Here is a 23,697-nt window from a genome sequence, read left to right as displayed (position 1 = left end):
CACATGTTGAGTGGCTGGGACAGTTCAAGCATGCAATTTTATAGCAGGCAGCAAACAAGATTGGGAATTCAGGGTTAAAATATCCAGTGAAATTTTGTCTTATAAAGTAATGAAAGTTGACCAAAAGAGTAAATCAAATGGATCTCCTAACAAACTGAAAACAGCTGTTTGGCTGAGTTTGTCTCTAAGTTTGGTAATTATTGCCCTACTGTGGCTCAAGGTTATTCTGTATTAGTGAAACAGGATATCATATGAAAATCATCCAACTTCTTAATTTACTGTAGCATCAAAAATTCCACTGTATAAAAATATGCTGGAAACATAGCCTTCTAAAAACTTACCTATAAACCTTTTAAATGCTCATTTATTTATTCTTCTGACAGACAATTACACAAAATTTAATTAAAATAAAACTAGAATATCTATGCCAACCAAACGATATTTCACCTCTAGTCACTCCAACTGCATTTTCACATAAATACATTGGAAAACAACTTTTTAAAGTAAGAGTCAGTGATAAAACATCTTAGCTTAATAGTCCACTCCTTGGACTACTATGCTCTACCTTAGCACACAGAAAAATCATTCAGATTCTTACAAGAAGACATTCCTTCACAGGATACTTTCTCTTAAGGGCTTCTCATACCAATAGTAGCACACAATTCAAACTTACTGAATTTAATTTTTCTAAGTTGAAAAACTTGTGAAAGAAAGCATGGTAGATATTTGATTAATCTAAGCTTGATACTTGATCCCACATTAATTCCAAAGTACATTGTGGCTTTATTAGTTGCTTACATGCCTTTATTGACTAGCAAATAATGAATCAATAATCTATGTTAATAATTTAATTACCATGATAGTCTTGGTTGGCCTGTTGGGCATCAAATAGTGTACACGTACAGGAAAACATTTAATTGTCTGGAGCATCATTTTTAATGCTAAAAAGTGAAGAAACACCATGTGTGTTCTGTGAGCAATGTACTAGGATTTCAGTTCCAGAAAGTCAACAAAGTATCTGGTTATCCCTTACACCCTGGCTACAGTTTTTGAGTCAGAACCTATTATTGTACATTGCTGGACTGAATCTTTAATTCTAAGAACATGAGAGTAACATTGAAAAACATTTTATTAAACAATAACATAATCCCCACAAATTATTACAAATCAAGGTGTTTATTCTTTCTGAATCTTCCTTTCAAGATCAACCGGAAATCTCAAATCAAATGATTCAGGTGATTTATTAGAGGAAAAAACTGAATTGGAGGGCAGGTTATCATAGATTAACTGCAAACAGGTATTTCAAAAGTGTCCTTATGTTACCCATCCATCACACCATTCTTTTGTTCTGTTTCCTGTTTTCTCAGTTGAGATATATGCAAATAAAACCTTTGCCAGAACAAAATTTGCACATATACAGTCTAAAAATGTGATAATAACTGAGTATATGCTACAGGAAAAGACTTCTGAAAACATTGCTGATAAATTTTTTGATGTCAATGAAGATCAGGCAGACTCAAGCAAGATTAGTAGTAAACTGACTCACTTTATTCTTTTTAAATTAGAGTAGACTCTATGCAAATCTTTCTGAATTTCTAACACAAAACAGGCAACAAACATCAATCCAAAATCCTTTCTTCATATTCTTTGCCAAGGAGCAATTTTCATATTGACATAGCTTAAATACACATACAAGAGAGGCCAATAAAGGCACTTTGGCTATGAAAAACATCAAGACACACAAACGGACAACCTCTACCCCAACAGCATTGCAGAACAACTGACTGGAAACAAGGGAAGTCCCCACTCTGTTTTGAATCAAGTGCCCAATAACTGAAGCAGCTAAATGGAAGGAGAGAAAAATAGAAGGGCATAATAAGTCTAATTTCTCATCTGCTGATCTTAAGGTGCTTTGAAGTTAGGGCAACATAAGAGAGAACTCTACCAGATAATGGCTAAAACCTACTGCTACATTTTCTTACGCACAAAGACACTCTGGATCAATGAATGACATCATGTGCTGAGATAGCTGGAAGTCAAATATCTATGTATGAAGAGACTTCCATTCCCACGTGGCAGTTCATAGAAGCATGTAAAAAGTACTTATTTTAAAAGAAAGAATAAACAAGGAGGAGAGTGAAAGTAGGACTCCTTGTCATTAAATAGACCCTGAGGCAGGCTTAATCTCAATGAAAGTGACAGAAGTCTTTCACTGGCATTTAAATTCAACAGAGTTAACTTAGTATTTTGACTATTGATTTCCGTGAAAATATGAAACAACTATGCTAGAGGACATAAACTTCTAAAATAAGACTTGAGACAAATTAATGCACCCGTTTCCAAACAGAGCTACCTAACTCCAAAGGCAAACCTTTAAGCTTGATGTTCCTTAAGCTCCCAGTGATGCTTCTGCACCCATCAAGATCTGCCTTTCACAGACAAATTAATTCCTTCTTAAGCTTGTCCAGGTGCAATATGCAAATCTACAACATAACACAGACATGGACATAACATGGACACACAGATCAGAGCCTTTGAAAACATGACTGTGGGTGCTTTTGAATCACCACTAACAAAGGAGGCAATGATCTACCTCATCAACCTCAGCTACTTTTTTTTTTTTTTTTGTTAGGAAACCTTAGAGATTAAGATTCAAATATTTCCTCAATTCAGAAGTGGTTCAGCATCTTCTGTCTGACAGAAGGAGGTACACACTAGCTTCACTTTGCAGTAACCTTTCAGCAGCAGTGTTGAAAACTGTCATTATGCAGAAAGAACAAAATATATCCTTAGAAAGAGGCTACAAAGCATGCCTGTATTGCTTAAAATTTCAGAGGCTCACCTAAAAGTACAGTGTGTTATATGCTGGTATGGAGGGCATCAATCCAGAGTGTTCCATTTCTTAAGAAGAGATCTAGCCTTCTTTTGACACCATACAGGAATACAGAAGAGGTCTTTAACATGACTATTCCCCAATATTTCACGCTAAGTTCTACTGTTTAATTCTGTATGTTGTAGGGAGATACAGAGTCTTGAATATTCATTGAAACAGTTCCACAAGGCAACTGTAAGGGCTGCTGTAATATCCAAGTAACCATCTCTTTTGAAACACAATAAAATTGACCGTTTCTCAATGATGGCTATCATAGCAGTAGATCCAATGTAGACTGTTCATTGGCAAACAGCTACATCCTGCCCCTCTTAAGTCTGGCATACAAGGCATATGTATCAAGGACATCTTTTTTGCAGTTGTACATATAATCTCATTTTTGTTTCTGAAAAAAAAAAAAAAAAAGCTACTATTTGTACACATTATTAGATGGATATTGCTCCTTATCGAAAATGGTTTAGAGAGAAGTTTCAGCTTCTATTGATACTAACAGGAAGTAGACTTAATTCTTTCAATCTTTGAAACTGATATTTTCCCTGTTTCATTCAGAACGAAACATGAGTTAGTTCTCCAGAATTTTCCTAACTCTTCTATACCTTTAGAATATTCAAATGTGGAACAAAGAAAGTAGGTGCAAAGATGAAGGAACAGTTATTTTAACCCCAGCAACATTCTGTTGACATCTTATTTTGTGTTGTTCTGTTCGCACAGTGTCTTTCATTTCAAGATCAATGATGTTTTCCCCTCTTCATTAAATTTTGCTTTCACATACTGACACACACAGAGATGAGCTCATCCAACACCAAAATGCAGCTACCCCTGCAGTCAGAATGCAATGAGTCTTACAATAATATTTTGAAGTATCAGATGACAAATTCTTAAACAGTGATGACAAGATCCAGCAACACGTGACTTTTATTGTTTGATACTTTGTGTGCATTGCATATTCTTTCTTGTGCCTATGCTAGGGATAGCCATAATAAAATAGAGGACCTACTGTGACAATGAACAGAGGCAAATACCTGATTCCTTTGCCATTTTGACATCCACATTACAGAGTTCTCCCTCCTCCAGCACACATCTGGAGCACAGTGTTCAGCACTACAATGCTTCCAAAGCTTCTTTTGTAATAGGATCCAGAGTAGAGGTGGCTTCTTTAAAACTCTTCACCAGTAAGAGTTAGAAAACCTGTTCTGAATTTCTCCTCAACTTTTATAGATGATTGAAAAAGAAGGAATAAATCTTGGGCTCCATTACTAAAAATATGTTACACTGCTGTCAGTATCTCAGTATGTGGCTATCAGCAATGTCAAATTGCAAGTGTCCTTATACATAGTGCAAGTCTCTGCCCAGCTGTACAGCAGCTGGATCTGACTAAACCCAGGAAAGGTCGAGGGTGACATGAATCCTCAAAGTACTGCTGGATCGTTGTGTTGATCTTTGATGGTTAGAGAGTGCAAATGGCAAAAAAAGAAAACAAACATTTTCCTTCACCTTGGATTTCTTAAATGATTTAATGTCTTTGTCTCCTATGAGAAGCAGTTCAAAACATCTGCAGACTGGTCACTGGATGCCACTGCACACGAATCAGACACGACACAGAATCCTCTAACTGGGCAGATTTCGGTAGCCTACCTTGACAAGGACGTGGAAATATCCACAGAGACCTTTTCCGACCTAGCAGTCTCAATGGGTTCTCAAGTAACATTTTACTGATAGGTACATGACTTCTAATTTGCAAAGCCATCAAGGGGATGGGATTTAACCAGTTTTCAATCTTTCACATGCTAAAGGAGTTATTCTGTTCTGAAATTGTATAGCAACACAATACTGGAGCAGTAATGACCAAAGAAAAGAACTGTCACATTGATTCAACCATGGAACTAGCTATTAAAGTGGATTAAATTGCACCAAAACTCACCATGCTACAAAAAATTGAAAAATTTCCTTGAGAAAATGTGTGCATCAATTACAGTTTTATGCTAAAGCAGAGAAAAATTCAGTGTAACACTCCACAAAAGCACACCATACACTTTCCTACAGAAACCTAATGGTATAGCACACACCTAACAGAGAAGTATACTGAAAAATCAAGCCAGACACACCCACAAAAATTGTTACCATTATAAGATACCAAAGTAGGTGTTTCCCACCATACTTACTTTGGATTTTCTGCTGGCATAAGAGAGTTCATAGACTTCTGATAGTTTTTTCCAAAATCTTAGCCCTCTTTTGATAGACTATTTGGAATATAAAAATTGGAATAGGTACAGAAGTAAACAATATTGTACATAATGAAAATATACAGGGCTTAGGGAAGAAGCTAGATATTACAACAAGCTACAAGAGCAGGAACTCTCTCCAGATCTGCTCAAAAAATAAAATAAAATCTCTAGTGTGCTTTTTTCTCATAGTGCTTTTCATTACTCAGGTGCCTGAGCCACACAATGAGGCTGCAGTCTCATCTGCTTGGGCCTTTCATTTCATTGCCTTCTGTCTACAACATCTTTTCCCTCTACTTATATCCCTTCCAACCATCCAGTTTCAGTCTAATTTCACTTCTGAAGTGCTTAATTATTTTGGTAAAGGTCAGCAATGCTATTTTCTGTTTTGAGAACAGCAAGAGAAGAAAACAAACAAAAAATGACATTTCCCATTGCATATGATGGAAACCTAACCACTTACCAGCAACCATCTTCTTGAGCAAGCTGGGACCTCAGGAATCTCACACTCTGCTGCACAGCAAGCTTTGCCAGGGGACAGGGAGGGTCCTCACTCTGTCAAGCCTCATGGCTGGAAGATATGCCTTGGTTAATGTGGGTCCCAACCCTCTTAAAATGATCTTACAGAAGACAGGAAGAAACACAACTGATCTTTTTGACTTCAGCTGGACTACTCATGCCAAAAACTTCTCACCAGTGTTCCACTGTCTGGCTCTAAAAGTAATATAAATCTGGATTGTCACAAGCAGGAACTAAACCAGTTGGCACCAGCACTTCCTCAAATGCATGGATACAGCTGGTCCCTGGTTATGATTTTGTGCTTTGCATCTTGAATGATGAATACTGTTTATTCCTGTTTGTGTGTTCTGTATTTACACAGGGTGGTGGGGCTAGACACCTAAATTTATTATTGAATCTACATTGCTTAATTTAATTGTAGTGGAAAGCTTGAGACTAGCTTATGTTTAAATCTGTTTACATTTCCAAAATGCTCCCATGAGTATTTAAAGCCCATGGATGTAAAATTAAGAAAATCTGAATGTTCTTAATGTCAGTAAACACAGTATGGATGATGCAAAGGACCTCAATTAATAGAGTTATATGATATTATTGGTATTTAAAAATAGAAAATTGAGGTCAATTTATATTATATTGCTAGTTGATTACATAAAATTCATACACATGCGAAAGTGAGGATGTGCACACATACTCACAAACAGTTCAGGGTTGTCCAGTCTGCTTTGTTTGGGGCTCAGATCCATTCAAACACACATGTATAAATAAAGGTTTTTAAAAAAAATCAACATTTTTCAAACTAAACTTTTTAAATGCCCACTGAATTTTTGTTTCAACAGAAGCATTCATATCACTATGGGCTGTAATGACACTGAACAGTGTTTGATCAAATATTCTCCCTGAAATTGTGTAGGGCCAGAATGACAATTAGTCCTAGATGAGAGCTACTCACATAAGTAGTCACAGGGAACTCAGCTGGACTAAGCAAGTCAACAATTTTGACAGGCTGCCCCTATGTAAACAAGTACCAACACATTGACTTTAATTTTACAGCAGTCCTGTTCTTACCATGCCTTTACTTAATGTAAGTCTGCTGTGCTAAATGTTTTGTCTTAAATCAACAACATCACGAGAGTATCAATAGCTAAAGACAGCTGTGACTCCTAACTCATACAAAAGAAAGTGAAGGTTTTATTTGAGCATCATTGGTACTTTCTCTAGCATTTTTTCCTTCTTTCATTATTCCATTTTAGTACTTTAAGTTAATGCCTGCAAAAGAAATTAGAAAATGTTTTCCACATATAATACTTGAATACTTGAATGCAATCCAATACACTCTTAGCAGATATGTGTTGTCACTGATGGCTGTCTTTTAAAAATTGTTTTAAAACATCTTGTTATTTCTATTTTAACGCCTAGATTTTGAGGTCCAGTTGCAAGTGTTTTCTATAGAAAATTGGGTCAAGCCGGTGTTTGACCTTTGACAGGAAGCTGCCCTCACTCCAGCTAGTCCCAACAAACTAGGCCCAAGACAATAAGCTGCTTTATAGCTATTAGCTAGGCCAGTATGTTTCTCCAGGAAGACCTCAAGCTGAAAAGCCAACACGCTTGACAACCACAGCCAAGGTACCAAGGGTCCAAGCACTAGACATTAGAAAACAAATGGAAAAGCACACATGGCTACATCTGGAATCCTAATGGGCCACCAATGGTTCCCAGCTAAAGGAAGAATTACCAATGTTATTTTATCATCCCTTGTGCTAACTTAGCTGTTTATGTACAGCAATAAATGATTTTTTAAAAACATATTTGGGTCATTATGTCATATACCACCAGCAAGTACGATTGTTTTATTGTGCTTGGAGTCAAAATACACTGCTATACCCAGATGTGAGGGAAGTTCAAAACCTCTAGTCCTTCTGTATTCATTCCTGTTGGACAAATGGATTAAGTTTTTAAAAGGGAAACTGAGAATTTTTATGGCCTGTACTCCCATCTCACTAGTAAAATTCACACTGATATTTTCCTACAGAAGTTTGCCTTGCCAATGATAACATTAAATATTAACTTAGTAAGCAAACCTAAATTTCAACCAACAGGAAATGCCACACATTTCATTATCAAAACACCTCCATTCTCTTCTTCCAAAGCCACAATATGTTATATTAAAGAAATATTTTTGATGCCTTTTTTTTTTAACCTGTTCACCAATTGAAATTCAAGGCAAAATAATCATCATACAGTGGAATGAAATTAAAAAATATATATTTATTAAAGGACTTAATAAAGGAGGACTCTCCAGTTATGGCCCTAAATTTATATATGCAAAACCACGCGTTTCCAAAACCTACAATCAGAATGTTCTGTTTCCATAAACACAGAATGGAACACGGAATTTGTGTAAAGACTTTTGCACAGTTTTTCTAACCCTAGTACTATGGCATTTAAACATTGAGATCAAAGCAGACTAAAGAAAAACAGAGCTAGATCCTTCAACATTTGGTACTTGAGAAGAATATCAACAATTCAGTAAACAAAAACAGCAGACGTATATTATTTTTAAAATACTTTTTAATTTATTTATTTATTTATTTATTTATTTATTACTTTAATTAATTTTAATTTTTAAAATAAATAGAAGGTTTGACATTTGTTGAAAATATGATTCTAAAATTGTCAGAATCCCAACAACTTAATACACCATTTATCAACAGAACTGTTTTACAACTCTCCATTCCAAAAGACACTGAAGGTATTTGAAAATATTGAAGGTATCTGTAAATAAGTGCAGTTTAGCAAATGACACCTGAATCCAATTTAAATAAATGTAATTCTAACAGACTTTCATTAATTTCAATGGAGGACAGATCGATCTGTAATCAAAATGAATACATAATTCAATGAAACCCAGGTTTTATCATTTTTTCTCTTCCATTCTCATTCCCTCTTTCCTATTTCTTGCTAGCCCTGTTGCACTTTTCCTGTCCATCCTTTCTCACTTTTCTGGTGGGGATTAGGGCGGATGAGCAGGTAGGTGGACCATCAGCTCCCAGTGATGAAAGACATTTCTCACAGAAGAAATAGAAAATACCAAATAAAAATACACCAAGAATTTACAATTAACTTGAACATAGATTTATATAATATAGATATTTAATTTAACTATAATGCAGAGATCTAAATTTACCAGCACTATTTAACATCAAGCTGCAGATGAACAGAGTCATAGCATGTATAAAGCTAGCTAATTTTGAAGAAAGATTGCCATGGCGTGCACCATTTCACAGGTTATGCCCCAACTTTGCCAACCTGCTTACAGAGAGTCAAGGGCAAACCCAGCTGGGAAAATTACTGAGGAGCAAATGATCCAAAATGATTCAAGATGGTACTAAAAAGACAAATGAGAGAGTGTAAACATGTGCACGTCCCAGACACACAACGCGGTTGGAGATGATGCACTGAATGACACTCAACTTCATTACAGTCGATCAAAGCAGTCAATATCCTACAGAAGACTTCCATTAATATTAGCTGGAAGAGAGCTCAGAAGGTTTTAGGATATCTTCTGTCAAATAACATACATTACTTTAGCACAAATGACAAAGGATGAGATTATTAAAATAGTTATTTGCAGAAAAGTCAATACTAAAAGTAGCTTCTTTTCAAAACTGTTTTGACCACCTTGTTTCTCCTTTGCTATTACACTCCAAGTAACCCTTATTTGCCATGGAAAAACAGACGTGTGAATTTGATACCCTATACTTGTTGATGTGTTTTTAAAGCTGACAGCAGAGTGCAGAATGTGAAATTTCCTTGCTTCTGCTGCCACATGGCAGGTTAAAAGCACAATTAAGTAAACAGCTAAGTGTTTCCCCTGATTTCCAGGAACAGCAGAAATATTACATTAAACCTAAAAGAAAAAAAAAAAAAAGGGCAAAAAACCACCCACATCCCAGCAACTGATCTAGCAACTGATCTCTAGACACTATAAAGTCACTTCAGAAATATCTGTTCCATTTCCAAAAAGTAGACTAAATAGGGAAGCACAACACTTAAAAATTCTGGCACTGCTATAAAGTTCCGCATCCCTATACAGTGTAGTGCAATATATATACGCAATGCTTAACTTTGGGTATGTTTGCATATATGTATGTATGTGTGGACATATAGACATATATATGTGCATATATACTAACCATCCCAAAGTTAAATATTACATTTAAAATATACCTAGTAACTTAAAATAGTTCAGAATATCTTTTCCTTGCTGCCTTCCCAGATTTTTTTATTTTTTTTTTTTTACTTAATGCAAGAAGCAGAGCAAGGATTATAGATGAGTTTCAGAGAAACACAAAGCACATTGACAAATACTGAAAAGATAAATAAATATGTTTTCTACTCACAGAAGTGATTCTTTACACATGCCAATTACTCCCTCATGTTATCATTGGGAAAATTTGATCCTTGACAAAAATAGATTTAAAATATATTTAAATCCCAGGGGACCTTACACCAACACAAATAAAAAATTAAAATAAAAAAAAAAAGTACTCAGTTCCTATTTCATCTGCAAACATTTGATTTCAGTTCATATAATTATTTTCTGCTATTTCATCCATTCCCTTCCTTGCCTCCATACTCCCCTCCCCTTCTTTTTAAGGGAAGAGAAATTAAGTGATTAATTTCAATGTTTGCCATATTCACTTGTGCAAGACCCTATCCATCTTAAGCACAACTTATTACATTAAAACAAGGCTTAAATAACACAGACGGCTTTGTGCGGGTATGTCAGAAACAGGAATTTCATCAGAGACTGATAGTTAATAAACAAATAAATAAATAAAATCAGATTTCCAAAGTCTTACTGATGAGTCCTCTTCTTGCCACAATAGTATTTGTATTGTCATGTACATAAACGGATTGTAAAAGTATACTGTAAATATCAATTCTAAAATCACTGCTTGTATTTATTGGTGGTCTCAGTTATAATTATATATGTATTTAGCAGCAATAATGAGTAATTTCTAGTGTTTCTCAGTATACTCTCACAAATCAATTAGAAAACATCAGTTTCTAATTTTATTGGTCTGGCATTTTTCACAGTAACTACATTTTATTGTGGAAAAAATGTGCTTTCCCTCCAGTGACTACTTGGCAAATGTGTATTGAGGATTTCTACCATTAATTAAAGTGGCTTATTCTTGTTTACTTCTCTATATGTTCCAGTATCTCCAACAATTTAAAAAAGAATGTACTCAGCTAGCAAGGGGCCTGTTTAACAGCTTGATACAGCACAACAAGAGATTTCACACACTTTGGTTGAGTCACAAAAATAGTGATCTCTTCAAAATGTCTGTTTGAAGAGGCAGGGTGAACATTTTTTAGAAAAAAAAAAAACGTTCAGAAGTACCTTCTCCGTTAGACAATAAGAAATATTTTAAACCAGTGCATAAGGGCATTTTTAAAATCAAAGATATTTGCAGAGGGTTATGAAATACTTCCACATGTGATCATATTTTCACAATGAAGGTGACTATCAAACATTATATTGCACATTAATTTTTATTGTTGAGTAAGATGCTGGAGCCAAGAATACTGCAGATTATAAAGCGCAGCCTGTTGCAGCATATTCCCTGGCCAACTCTTCATACCACAGATGTCGGGCTGCTGTCCCAAACCATTGCACATATTTACTGGTGCTCATTTTTTCATATTAGAAGTCCCCTATTTAGCTGTTCTCCTCAGTAGCATTAACCAAGCAGTTCATAAAGTGCAGCTGCAAATATCTAACTGCTTTGTGAAGCCACTTGTTTCATGCTCCCCTTAAGATCTGCCATTAACAAGGACTAAATGGCCTGTGTCTTAGGTTGAGAAAGTTGTTCAAAAGCCAACTAACATCTTGATTCAGGGGCTAATTCTGAAGTAAATTACTAATGTCAAGTTAAAATATAGGTCTATGATTAGGCATGTGAACCTATCAAAGCTTAAATATAAACTCTGTCAATACAATGTCCTGATAGAATTAAGTTACAGCCTTCCAAAGACTGAATAGCCATAAAGCCTTTAACAAATGTTAATAACGGACACCAATATAATTATGACACAAAGTACTGGAAGTAAACCCAGGCCAGAACTCCCAGCAAAAATACCTGCACCATAAGTGAAGAATTTTTTTCAACTACTCAGCAGCCCAACACTGTTTCTACTGACAGCAGTGTGCATACTGGCTACCTTTGCAGATATGAACTAAAATCAACTGTCTTCCAACAGAATTTTGTAAATAAAAGTGTTCAAATTTTAAAGTTGAGTATCTCAGGACAGCCCCAGACAGTGTATCCTACCCAAGTCAGAAGTGTCCAAAATGTGAAGGCTTGCAAAATACTAAGCTTTGAGATGGGTGTATAACTGATTACTGTCCAGTTTTTCACATAGGCCAGTGTATTTTTTGGAGGCAGAAAGTACTTTGTTGGCTAGGAGAAAGGCAGGAAATTTTTCTTTGGCAGGTTGATTTTTTTATATATTTTTTTAAATTAGCAGATGTTTGAAGCTGCTCCAAGGTTTGGAATGTTGAATAAATCCCAGTGGAGATAGATTAGTGGCAGAAAGCAGGTGAGGTGGTCAAAGGTGGATGTAAATACAATTTATCAGATGACTCTGCAATTTGTCACAATGGTATCACCACTGCACATGTGGCATATATAAAAGCTTTGGCAACAAAGAATGAACATCAGTCCTTTAGTCAGTGTAGTTAGAGATGAATTGTACAGCAAACCAGCAATGTGCTACCAGCAAAGCAAATAAGAAAAATTGTAGAAAGAATTACTCCTTAGTTCACAAAAAAATCTGCAGTGTGCATTCTTGCACTGAGAAAGGAAGTAGAAAAGGGTTCTATAAAAACAAACCAACAAAACACAAACAATAAAACAACCACCCTCCTCTTCCATAGCTGGAAAACTAATTTAGGCAAATACCAAATATCTTCCATGCCAAATGCTAGGTATAATTCTTCAGTCCTCTTTTCTAGATCACAAATACTCAATGAAATATATGAGCAATTTATCTATTTAAAAAAAAAAAAAAAAAAAAAAGGATGACAAGATCCTTCCCACACCCAATACTGAGAAAAGTGAGCCTCCACATTAACAATTGTCTTCCTGGAAAGTGAATAAATTAAATTTATCAGAACAGGCTAGGAGACACCGAAGCGTGTCTCTTCCTCAAAAACCTTGGTCTGATTTAATGTTACAGCCCTAACACCACTTTATCCATGTATACAAATAAAACCATATAATGCTGTTTTAAGTTGTGATAAAATGCTATAGCATCAATATGCTAATGCAGTTATGGCTGGAAGTTTCCCTTCAAAGAACAAAGAGAACATCAGCACCAAGCAGTGCATGCAAACATACCTGGAGCCCTGGCTCCAGGCTGGGCTCAATTTTAGGAGGAAGCTGAACATATATCACAATTTGGAAAAACTAATTTCAGAATTGGTGACAAATTTGACTACTGTGAGGAAACTAAAGTGTGCAGCTGAGTATACAAAGGCATAGGCAGAAAGGAATATCCATATATATCTGAATGTGTTGGAACTGTTATTGTATCCAACAATTTCCTACCTTAGGGAGCCTTCTGTTGTGGGTTGGCTTGTTTTTTAATTCAGACAATCTACCCAGAAGTGCAGTCTTGGCTTTGCCATGATTTTGCATTTATGGCTTAAAAGATAATGGAGTTACTTTATAATTTATAAGATTCTTCTTCCATGTGACAAACAAGAAATGCATATGCAAAAGGAATGCTACATTATATTGTTCTACCTTTGGGGAAAAAAAGGAAAAGAAATAGGAAACTATGAAAGCACCACTATTATGTGTTGATGAGCTATACAGGTCAAGGTATGTCATAACTAGATATCCAGGACATGACTTCTTAGAACTTTGAACAGGAAGGCATAATTAATTGCATCTCATGAAGAAGTAAACCAGTAAAGGTGTTCACGCTGCATGCTTGTTCTGTAAGCTGTTCTTACAGTGCTCCAGACAGGACTTGAGAACTCCAAGGATTTGAGAAAGATACTATTGAAAGAGATACTAGATGAGGTCTCAACTTATATCATTTGTAAACCGGAAAATATTAAAATGGAAAATGGCTTGCAAAGTAGGATTGATTCTGTTTTCAGAGTCAGACTCTTTTCCTGTCCAGCAACTGAAGATGTCTTCAAGGTCCTCTTCGATAAGCAAACAAAAAATTTCTTAATCCAACTCTGAATTACACCCATCTCTTTCTTTATTGATCAGTATCAGAATTTAATTATCTTTGTCCTTTTGAGAAAAGGTTCCCCCCAGGCTTCAAAATGAATTATCTTGCTTTTGTTTCTGTCATTAGAATCATAGAATAGCCTGAGTTGGAAGGGACTCGTGAATATCATCATCTTTCTCCTCACACATGCATCTCTTTTGCTTGCCCTGATGCTTGTTAGTACTTGCACATCTTATAACTTTCCACACCCTGTTTTCCCAAAAATTATAAAATACTCTTATAGCAGTATGAAAAATGTGTGTAAGAACAGCCCATTGTCATTACAACATACTAAAAGCCTTTCTATGACACTTGAAATCAGTTTGTATATTATATCGCCAAGCAAGACAGGACCCAGCAATATAATATTCAAAATTGAAAAAGAAAAATATATCATGAGTAAGGAAGGTAAACATTCCATGAATAGATATGGAAAATAAAATATTAAGCAGTGATGCTCTCAGCTAGGAGCAGTAATTCATCTTTTCACTCTTAGCAGTCCAAGAAAGACAGCCTGGATAGTTACTGTATATTCTTAATGAATTTACCCTATAATTTAGTGAGGCCCACATTTTTGGTAATGAAAAACACATCGTGATGTCTAGACTCAAGTCATACTATGAACAGAGTTCTTTGCTTTTCAAAAGTTCTTACAAAGTCTTCTATATGGGAAGCTTTTCAGAGATGTCCTTCCTGAAGGAAAGACCTGAAATTAATACAATAAAAGGAAGGGTAAAGCCAGAACAGTCCAGAAGGCCAGGCAAATGCTTACAAGGAAAGAAGTGAGAAGCAAGTCTTGTTGCAGAAAAAGCTAATGCATCGCATTGTTTTATACCATGGCCTACTTAAGGATGTGAAGAAATGTAGGTTATGCTGAAAACAAATTATACTTCTGAAGACCAATATGAATTGTGTGACATCATTGCTTATTTCAGCTCCTGTGCAAACATGAACATATGTGGGATATATAGACGAAGCTGAGGATATCTACTATAACCTACAAGAAAAAAAAAAAGAAAAAAAAAAGCTACTGTGAAGCTACTGTGGTGTGTGATGTACTTCTGCAACAGCACGGATTACAGCAGTTAGTCTAATTATTGTTTTCACTGCAACTTAATAAACCTACCTCCTGAATGTAGTAACAATGCTCGTAAATAAACCCCAAAACATTTTATTATTAAACAAAACTACTAGAACCATATGTGTTTATAAATATATCTGAAACATCCTGTAAAACCATTGATGACTCTGCCCACACATTTCTTTGTGAAGATTAAAGGTGAGAAAAACTATATTAATACCATACATGTGCACTACGTATTTTTTTCATTTAGGTGAATTCTGGGTTTCTTTTCTGGAAACAAGAGCAAATCATACAATTAAGTAATTCCTGCAAAGAGAGACAAAGAATACTAATAAAATTTATTCATTAAAAATTACTACAATATTGCTTTTACAACTTTTCCAAAAAAAAAAAAATAAAAATAATTTACAATACAGCGATGAAGGAGATTTTCCTCATAGTACGTGGTTCTCATAAATATTTTGAACACTCTTCCTTTCATCCTGACCTTTTCTAATCATTATGTCTTTAAAACCAAAACTTAGTTTCTTGGAAGGCCAAATTAAATTACCTTTTGATCACTGAAATTTGGCACATGTGATATAAGTTGTGCTTCATTCAAGTCCTCAGTCCAACTGTGTACTTTTGCTATTTTCATTATGCTAGTACCTACACACTACAGTAAAAATTAAAAAAACCAACAAAATCTAGAGATCCTAGTGAGAAATAGCCTACAGATACATGGGAAACAGGGACAGCAGGAGCTTACAATTTCAGTAACCAGTTCAGGCAATCACTTGCCATGGTTTGACCTCTGTGGGGTCAAGGAGTGAATGGAAATAAAAATTACAGAAACACAACTAGGTCAGTAGTGGAGTGCTGGTGATGTTTTGACTGAAAGGTCCTGCTGCTTGCAGGCTGACGAATATCTTGCTTCAGAAAAGGACATAACTGGATTAACACATATGAAAAGAAGTTAAAGGCAGTAGGCAGACATGTCATATTTGTCTTGACAGAGAAAAAGAGATTTCATACATACTGTCAGCTATAGGAATACTCATGGGATAATTACACAAATGGAAAGAAAAGGTAATACAATATTTTTTCACTTTTTCTGTGTCCCATCACTGCATTCTCTCTCATGCAATATACGCAGTATGGTGCATGACGCATAGCATAGTCAATAGCCTCTGATCTGGGAGCAGTTTCATAGAAGCAGGGCTGCACCAACCCAAAACTAATTTAGGTCTGAGCCAGTTTAGGTCCAGAGCTGCACCAGTGCAGAGCTCTACCTCAACTCTAGGTCATCTGCCTTTACATCTGCTGTCACCAAAATTTTCTTTCATCGCTCCACTGAACCCTCATTGTACATTCCTATGGCTTAATTTGCCTATTTCCTGTGGCTTCGCACTGGGGTTATTTCAGTCCTTACCCTAGGTAATTAAGAGCTGATTAGATATCAAAACATGATTAGTTCTGGCAGCAAAAAAGGGTCCACATATAGTTGAACTGTTTTCAGGGAAGTGAGCTGTCTCAAATCCTGAGGCCAGTGTCCCAAATCTGCATGTACTACTATACTATAAACTCCTGCTATGACAATTTATGTTCAAGTAATTTACAGATGGAATAAGTTAAAAAAGAGTAGTATTTCCCTACTTAAAAACTATAGGAGTCCAGAAAAGTAGAAGATAAATAGAGGAAACCAGTTATTCAAAGTATGAATACATGTAAGGAAGTTCCTCTGAACCAACACAGATGTCTATTTGTGAGCTAATTGATTAGACTCCCTGCATAGTCAGAGTAATAAGGACTGTTTTGCATGGTTTGACTCACCCTAACAAAGCTGCCTAACACAGGTCAGATGAAGCATACCCTACAGAGACTTACTTGTACCTAAGGCATATAGACAGAGCCCAGAATGACTAACACAAATATAGGTGTCTAAAATCACCTGGGATTAATTTGCTTGCGTGCTGCATATGGTATTTGCACCTGCATACATGCTCTTGTAATACACAGATGCTTCCCTCTCTGACATTTAGGTATGCAAATGGGTCTATGTGCATGAAAATTTTGCAAAGGCCAACCAAAATTCTGGTTCGAGTCAGTACATTCAAATCTCAGGCCCAAAATCTTTCAAGAGATCTTGGAAGATCACAGTTTCTGACAGTAGTCTAATCAAGCATGTCAGTAAAGAAGGTGAAGTCTATTCTCACCTGATCAGCTAATCAAAAGCAACTGGCTGCAGTTTATGTACCTGCCCAACAGGAAGCTTACACTGGAAATGGTAAAGACTGAGAAAATACATTCTCCTTTTCCCTTCTCAACCTCAGGACCTAGTGCTATAAGAAGTGAATTCACTGAGTGTGAAGGATTATTAATACTGTGTGATGAATATTTATATAGTGTGACAAATATCAAGATTGCTTATTCCTTTGTCATCTCAACAGCCAGTCTCCTCAGGACTCACTAATTGAGGAATGATAATATTGTCATTTTCAAACCAAAGCTGGCTACTTACTGGAGATGATTCAATGAAGTTGTAATCGCACTCTGCCTTTAATCGCCATGTTGTTTGGATACACACACACAAATACATGACTACTACTTGGAAACACTTTGCTTCATCTAATAGATACAGACCTTGCAACACAGCAAATTTGTTACTCAGTGGTCGCTTTTTAATAGTACCACATAAAAGATTTAATGCACATTACCTTTAATAGGTGCCTTTTAGAATCACTGACAAATATAGATTAAGATCAATTTATTTCCATATTAAAGTCTCTGAATATTTATTGAAAGTAAAGCATATGCCTAGAAACAATGAGCCAAACACTGAAAATGACGATTTTACCGGCTTAGATAAGTAAATGTTTTAGAATAATATACTGATTTAAAATGACATTCTAGAGCAACAAAAGAAAATCATATTATTTTGAGGAACTTGCAAAGATTTTAGCTTATTTTTTACGTTCTGCAAACAAACAATATTTAATCTGTTTAAAATTAAACTCAAAAGATCAGATAGGCTTTTGAAGGGCTCAGACACTGCAAGTAGTTTAGCATTGTATTTGCAAGAGATACAGCCAGTTTAACCACAGTGATATCATTTAGTCTATAACTTAAACAAGCATTGATAAAGTTTTTTATAAAACGATGCTATCAGCAAAACAAACACAGTATTTTGTATTACTTCAAAGCTTATTTATAATGTGTTTAGAAATATTCAGTGGAAACAGGAAAATAATGTCTTGATTTTCTAAACTTTACAACATCTGCTTTTACTTACTTGCAGCATTGTAAAGTTCTCTGGATTTCAAATGGGTAACTTTTTTCTTTTGTCTGGTCCCAAATCTGAAAGTGTTCACATTATTTTTTAACCCAAACAATTTTTCATTTTTCACTTATGAATACAGCCATGTGAAAATCTCCACAGCTTTCTAACAGTGGTAAATACTAGTTACCATAATTCACATTTTAAATAAGCACATTAGAGACCTGCTAGAAATTATCCTTCCTCAGTTGACTAAAATTCTTCCATCTTTATGATTTCCCTGTGTATGTATGTAACATTAACTGTTTTTAATCAGATTTCATACTGCATATTCATACTACTGTCTCCCAACTGGGTGTAACCTACAGTAATTTCCACTGGAGAAGGCATTCTTTTTTACAAATGCTGTTCTTTTCACTGTCCTGGTTTGGGGGAAATGGCTACAACCTTCTACAACCAAAGGGCTTCTCCTTTAAAACTTTCTACATCTAAAAGAAAGGACTCAGCCTGTCATCCTAGGACATTAAGATGTAACAAGTGCCTCTGTATCACTTTAACAGTTTACTGAATTGTATGAAAATGTACTCTTGCATATATTGGTTCTCGTCCATATAAAAAAATCAAAGCTGTTTGCCATTTAGAGAAGCCATTTCTGAAGCCTTCAAGTAGATGATCATATGCTCTTTGATAAATACACTACCGTGTACAAGAAAGTTCCGAGCATAAGAAACTTCCTCTACTGGCTAAGATTACAGGTAGGGAAGCTACTCCTGCTCATGAGTCACTTTCTGCCTGCACGGCGGCTAACGTACCAGGCACCTCGTAGGGAGCATTTGATGCTACAGTGTACCTTGGTCTCCCAATCACCCAAATCAGGCTGATCAGCTATTGCGTGGTCTGGCTCCCATCTGGCCTCATGCTCGGGTTTCCCTCCCATCAATCAATAGCACTTGGGGGGACAGCAGGGAGGAGAAAGGAACTGGTGGAAAGCTGGGTCTCAGGCCACTGTAGGGATACGTGGCTGCAGGGTGAGGCAGAAGGCTTAGTTCGTGCTCGAGTTTTGCTGCAATATGAGATGAGGTCAGAGTCGGACATGCCCAGACCCCACAGGCTGGAAATGCTTCCAGGTCTACTAGCTTAAACACGGCTTCTGTGCGCCTGACAAGCAAAGGCAGTGAAGAGAGAAAGATTTCCTGTATAGTCCCCGAATAAACAAAAGGATGTTTGTTGCCATGCTGTAAACAACTGCATAGCAATGATGCTTCTTTTCTTCTTTCTAATTCCACCACAACAAGAAAATTCTTAGTTTAACTGTAACTTTCCTCCTAACTTTCTGCCAGTGTTTTTCATCCCTGTGTCTGGAATAGCCACTGGGTGATGGAGGTTGTGACTGGCAGCATAGCACATGCTCGGATGTAGACTTCGCAATGTATTTGTTACAGCAGAGAGGAGGTGGATCTGGTCTGGCCAGCTCAGGCTGAGCTCTCATGTACTGGGTGATTTTGTACCAAATTAAGACCTGCACCCCAAATTTGCCTGTTCAATCAGTTTTCAAAGCTTGACAGGCACACTGGATTCCTCAACCAAACTTGTGAAACATTTGGACTTCTTCTAAATGAATTTTTAGCATTTTAAAAATTATTTTTAAAAGCATTTCCTTAACTATTGCCATGTAGTAGTAGATTTAGCAATATCTGTGCAAACTTCTAAGCTGAATTTTTACATATACGTGTATCAATGGGTACACATTAGGTATTCATGCACACAGTGGGTATACATGTGCAATGTATGCAATGGGTATACCCATACCAATTTCTGGTTCCCGGTTTACCAGGTTGCAATGGCAGCAGGTTACCTGAACACCAGAGATTTTCAAAGGAAACCCTCTGCCATGGGATCACTGGCACAATGGTTTGAGAGCTAGACTCACACAGCAATTTACATTCACATCCCCAGGAAGCACTTAGGAGGCCTGCTCCCTTTCGGATACTCAAATACTGTTCACTTCAGTGACTTTTAGAGGAGTCTCTGGCCCCAATTAAGGAAGATACAGGCAAGAGAAGTCAAAATTTAGATTCTCAGAAATGCTTCATACTTTCTGCCTGAAACATCTGACAAGACACATTAGAATCTACGCTTTAATATGTTGCAGGCTTTGTGTGCAGATGAAGTCTGTTTCTATGCTGCATCCTCCAAATGTGATGCTCCAGCATCCCCTACCACCCATCTATCTATGAACTTCAATTCTACATCCACAACCCTTCAGCTTAAAACCTTTTAGGCAAAGACTGTTAGAGCAAAGAGAAAGTAGATCCTCAAGACTGCTAATGCTTGAGGCACTACTCCAAAAGCAGAAAGGTGTGGAATTCATTTCCAGATCCAGTAGTTTCAGCATTTTTCATACATGTTATAACAAACACCCATTAAAACAGGAACTGGAATCCATGGCTCTTGCCAACACCAGTGTGCCTCAGTTATGAGGCAGAAATAAACATACTCTTCAGTATTTATTCTCTCTGGCCATTGACGAGTTGTTTGAAGCTGTTCCACAGAATTAGGGGGTGCCTCATTCCTCAATAGTAGCAAAAGATGTAAATCTCATCCTCTGCATTTTCCACTAGAGTGTTCCCTATTCTGCTTACTGGGAATATAAGTACCTGATTCAAAAATGTGGATCCTGCTGCCAGAGCATAGCACCAGCTTACTTTGTGGATATGGGCCCTTCTTTGTTGGTCAGTTATAGAGCAAATACTGTCAGATATTTGAAGAATGAGAGAGCTGCGAATCCTGCAGCTACGGATGAGGTGATTGTTCAAGCCAGAGGGGGCAAAAGAAATCTCTTGAGTGAGCAGTTGATGTTGCTAAGCCTGGCAATGTATCCCTATCAAGGAAATTGATAGCACAAGTCCTCTTCTCTCTACCTCAGTATTTACAAGGCTGTGTGTTTGATGAAGATCCCAATTCATTTCAACCCTGTGGTGCCCAATGGGATTTGTGGTCCTCATATATGTGTGATCATGCCCTTTGATACCTTTGCAGGGAGTCAAAAGATTCAGGGGAAACTTAAAGCAGGGAAAATAGATCATTGACACTGAGATTTGTATTTAGCACATTTTGCCTTTTCTATACCACAGGTGTTGCTTGAGACAGCCCTGATCCTACAGTTTTAGATCTGACTCTGTATGTGACTCGATACTAACTAGCCAGGACAGCAGTGACTTTTAAAAAGTGACCCCTCTGTGATATAATTAATCAGCCTTCTTGTTCTTCAAATAAGTCACAGGTGTGGACCTAAGCAGGTAGGAACATAATGTAAAAGGCTGAAGGAATGGAGATAGCTTGGGTTTTCAGGAACATAAATGATCAAGTTCTAAGCTTCAGCAAGGCTGATGGAGACAGCTCAAAACTGCTAATGTTTTAATTTACAAAGAGGCCTCCTGGTGCCATGCATTGCTCTGGGGCACTCAAGCTACAGCTGCCACTAAAGATTTCTCAACCCCACACTCAGCTGACCCCTGCAAAGAGCCCACCTCCACTTTCCTTCACTTGCCTGAATGAACCACTCACTACATTGGTCCATGTGGAGAACAGAAGAAACGGTGAGGGAGGAGGGAGCTGAAAACAATCTAGCATCCGACAGAACATGTGGAGACAAAACCAGAAGAGGAGGGGTCGTAGGTAGAGAGTGGGATGTACAGTACAGTTTCTCAGCTTTGAAAAACTACTTCCAGTTCATTAAAGGATGGTCTGATCAACCACAAGAAACATGTCTACCAGACAACTTACGGGACATACCCTTTAAAAACTCCCTGATCCTTTAGATGGACCTTGAGAAATGTTTTAGGGTAGAAATAGACCAGTTTTTATACCTTATGGCCCATCCAAAGAAGTCTTTTTTTTTGTTTCCTCTCCCGCCCTTGACCATTGTCCCATTCTGAGTGGCAGTACCAATGCTGAAACAGCCACAGAGCACAGCAGCAGCTGAAGAACCCAGAAAGCAAACAAACCTAGGAAGTCTGACTTGCAGTCTTCTGCATTTATTATTAGACAAATCTCCTTAGTCAAATAAGCCACAGAAATGAATGTAAATAAATTGTCTTCCTCCTCATTTGTTTATCCATTATGTATAAGGAAGGGGATACCTTCCTCACCAGCTACTTGGGACTGGTCAAGTTCAGTAAAGAACCACCTGATAGTCCTCTTGTGGAGAAAATAAAACTCTTTAAATAGCAAAAACTTTTCCTTTTGTGTTATTGCATTTACTTACTTGTAAAAAGCAAATGTTGGATTTTTACTCAAAACAAGCATTGAATAAGCAACTGATCATTTGTTTTCCCTTGCCTGAGTCTGATGACTGTATAAACCTTGCTTGTCTTTTACTGGCATCACAACCACAACAACATTATTCATTCAAACACAAGTTTGTATTTGAAGTCTCTCTCAAGATGGAAATGAAAAGCTTAAATCATGGATAAATACTCTTCTACCAAATCTATTGCTCCCCACTCCCTGCTACCCCTAGGCAAGGGTAAAAGATGGAGTTAATTTTTAAAATTAAACAAACAAAATATTTGGTCACTTAGTTTCATTTTCTTCTGGCATTGATGTCTTGTGGGTACTATACCAAGCCATGAAAAATAAATAAAAGGGAGCTGAACGTTTCAAACACTGTCAGTGAACTTTTTTCCAGTTCAGTGAGGTTAATAGGTCTTTTAATCCACAAATTCATAAGAATAGGATTATACGTTGTTAATATGTTCTTTATATACTCATAGAAGTCTTCCTACTAGAAACAGAAATTAGTTCCTCGTGACAGAGTCAAGACTACTTGTAATTAACAAAAAAGTCACATTCAAGCAGACTTCAGACAGCAACAGCTAATTACAGCAACCAGAATGGACAAGCAAAAGAACTTGCAAACCCTTGAAAAAATTATTAGACTTGAGTATGTCAGTTGGTCCAGAGAATCTGTTCAAGCAAGTTGAAAACATGCACAAGTAATTTACAGGACTGGGAATAAATTAATCATTTCATTTTGGGATCAACCCAAATAAATTTCAGATCCTTCACAAACTTCTTGCATTTCAGAAAAAAAAAGGACACGTTGTGTGTGACACTCTGTCAACTTACTCTGCAGACCCAAACAACCTGGAATTTCAGTGGTGTTTCTTACTCTACATTTACATTTACAATGCCTTGTAAGAAATAATATATTACACTGTATCCACCCATCAACTAAAACCAAACCAAACCATACCAAACAAAACAAACAAAAAAATCAGGAGTTTACAAATAAATGTCTGCCATTTCTGTTGATTTTTTTTTAAGGGTAGCAAACTTGATATGCAGCACCCTATTAAAAAAATCAAGGCAGTAAACAATGGGAAACTGAAAAGCAGAAAGTTCTCTACAAAATGCCCTTCTAGCTGTG

General features: G+C 36.6%; 1 protein-coding gene across 1 annotated transcript in view; it reads right to left on the bottom strand.

Annotated features, from left to right (window-relative positions):
* SLC25A21 (solute carrier family 25 member 21) overlaps positions 1–23,697 on the bottom strand; it is a 252,422-nt gene that overhangs the window by 195,786 nt on the left and 32,939 nt on the right. The gene's annotated exons all lie outside the window — the stretch shown is intronic.

The sequence above is a fragment of the Cygnus olor genome, chromosome 5, assembly GCF_009769625.2.
Source record: "Cygnus olor isolate bCygOlo1 chromosome 5, bCygOlo1.pri.v2, whole genome shotgun sequence".
NCBI classification, from domain to species: Eukaryota; Metazoa; Chordata; class Aves; order Anseriformes; family Anatidae; genus Cygnus; species Cygnus olor.
This window is presented reverse-complemented; position numbering and strand designations above follow the sequence as displayed.